Below are 2,200 nucleotides of genomic sequence, written 5' to 3' on the forward strand. Positions count from 1 at the left end.
CCAGTGACCGTATGATGTCCATCCAACGGCCGTAGTGCTTCTTCAACCTCTGGTCTTCTTGCTCCAGCCGCCCAAAGCAGCGCCGGTTGTGCCGCATGCTCCTGCCTCCCGTGGTCGGCTGTGCTGCTGCAGAGGCCTCACCGCCCCCTACTATTCCCACCCCTGGCCAGGCCCTGCGGCGATGGCAGCCTCACACTGCAGCCGAACCAGTGAACCCTCGTAGTCCTCTCCACGCGGGCTTCAACTGCCGCGTCGTCCCCTTCCTAGGCCTCGCCGTCGTCCACCGCCGTGGTGCTCTCCGCGCGGCGTGGTCAACATGGTCAAGGAACGACTTCCATCGGAAGAGTACTGTACGTGGAGAGGTTGATAGCTGGGTCCACGGCCACAGCCCAGTTTTTTTGTGATTTTCCAAGTAAGTCGCTTTGTCAGGCCTATTGGGCTGCAAATCTTTCAAGACGAGGAGAGCTTTCATTCGGCTGGCCGAGAAAATGGCCCATCAGTAATGAGAAATGGGTTGTACATTTTTAAAACACATCAAACCGACAATTAGTTTCAATTAATTTTTTTTCATTTCAAGATTTTAAATTACATTAATTTTTATGCATGGAGAATTTGTTGGATTTTATATTGATATACATTTATTTTTAAAATCAGTTTGAATGTGAGTCGAAATTTCGGGATTAAAAACAGTTCGGACTGCACCGAAATATACAAAATTTCGTATAATTTTTTAACCGTTGCCACAATATGGGCTGTAATGCTAACAAAAAGAATATGGGCTCCAAAAAAACCCTTAAGAATTAGCAAATGGGCTATAAATAATTAGAAATAATGGCAGATGGGTTGTATGCTGTTTTCCACAGATTTGAGGCTTTCCTAAAAAAAGGTTGACACACAAGCACTGACTGTTGGATGTCCATCCAATGGCCATCGTGCTTCTTCAATCTCTGCTCTTCTTGCTCCAGCCGCTCAAACAAGCGCCGACGGGACTGCCTACTCCCTCCTCCCCACGGCCGGCTGTGCTGCCGCACAGGCCTCACCGCTCGACCGTACTCCCATCGCTGGCCTAGCCATCCCTCTACTCACCCAGACCTGCTATTATTCTCCGGCGACGGTAGACGAACCAGTAAACCCTCGTACAGTCATACACCCCTCCCCGTGGGAAACAACTGCCGAGTCTTCCCTGCCTCCGTGTCGTCCCGTTCCTAGGCCTCGCCATCGTCCACCGCCCTGGTGCTCTCGATGCGGCGTGGTCAACGTGGTCAAGGAACGACTTCCATCGGACGTGGACTGTACGTGGAGAGGCTGACAGCTGGCTCCACGGCCGCAGTAAGGAAGTGCCTCCTTATTATGTGGAAAATAATGATTCCTCTACCTGACAGCTGGGACCCACGGGACGGGCCACTGTATTTCACGAAAAAAACGTTTCCCCCTGACTGTTGGGACCCACCAGCTACATCTTTGCACGCATGGAAGTGCGTCCAGAAAAAAAACAATTCGCCCCCTGACTGCTGGGACCGACCAGCTACATCTTTGCAGGCAAGGAAGTGCCTGACAGTCGGGACCCACCTGGTCGAAGCATACGTAGCGTTGTCATTTTAGTCGCGAATGTGTACGTACATACTGGTCGATGTAGAGGCGCGCATGTGTGGTAGTAGAGGCGTGCACGTGTCATAGTAGAGGCGCGCACGTAGCATTTACACATACAAGAAAGAATATACGGCCACGTATGTGTACATACGGGCGGGGTCTCGAACGCCTACTCGCGCATACGTACAGCCAGGGCTCGTGTACATGGCTGGGTCAGAACGGAGAAATAGCATCGTCGTCGTGTTCATGGCGAGGCAACGGAATGCGTCGTGTTCATCGGGAGGGCTTGGATGGAACAGGCGATGGAAACGAGGCCTGGCATACCGCAGAACGGAGGAAACGGCCTTGTGTTCGACCGGCCACGTTCGACACGGGATCCTGTTCATCGGGAGGGGTGTGGCGTACCGCAAAACGGAGGAAACGGACCTCCAACGGTCGAAACGGGGGTCCTGTTCATCGGGAGGGGTGTGGCGTACCGCAAAATGGAGGAAACGGAGTTGTGTTGGAGCGCTACGGTCGAAACGGGGGTCCTGTTCATCGGGAGGGGTGTGGCGTACCGCAAAACGGGACTCCACGGGACTCTGTTCATCTCCACCGTCGACCTCCTCCA

Source organism: Triticum aestivum, chromosome 6A (assembly GCF_018294505.1).
Source record: "Triticum aestivum cultivar Chinese Spring chromosome 6A, IWGSC CS RefSeq v2.1, whole genome shotgun sequence".
Classification (NCBI taxonomy): Eukaryota; Viridiplantae; Streptophyta; class Magnoliopsida; order Poales; family Poaceae; genus Triticum; species Triticum aestivum.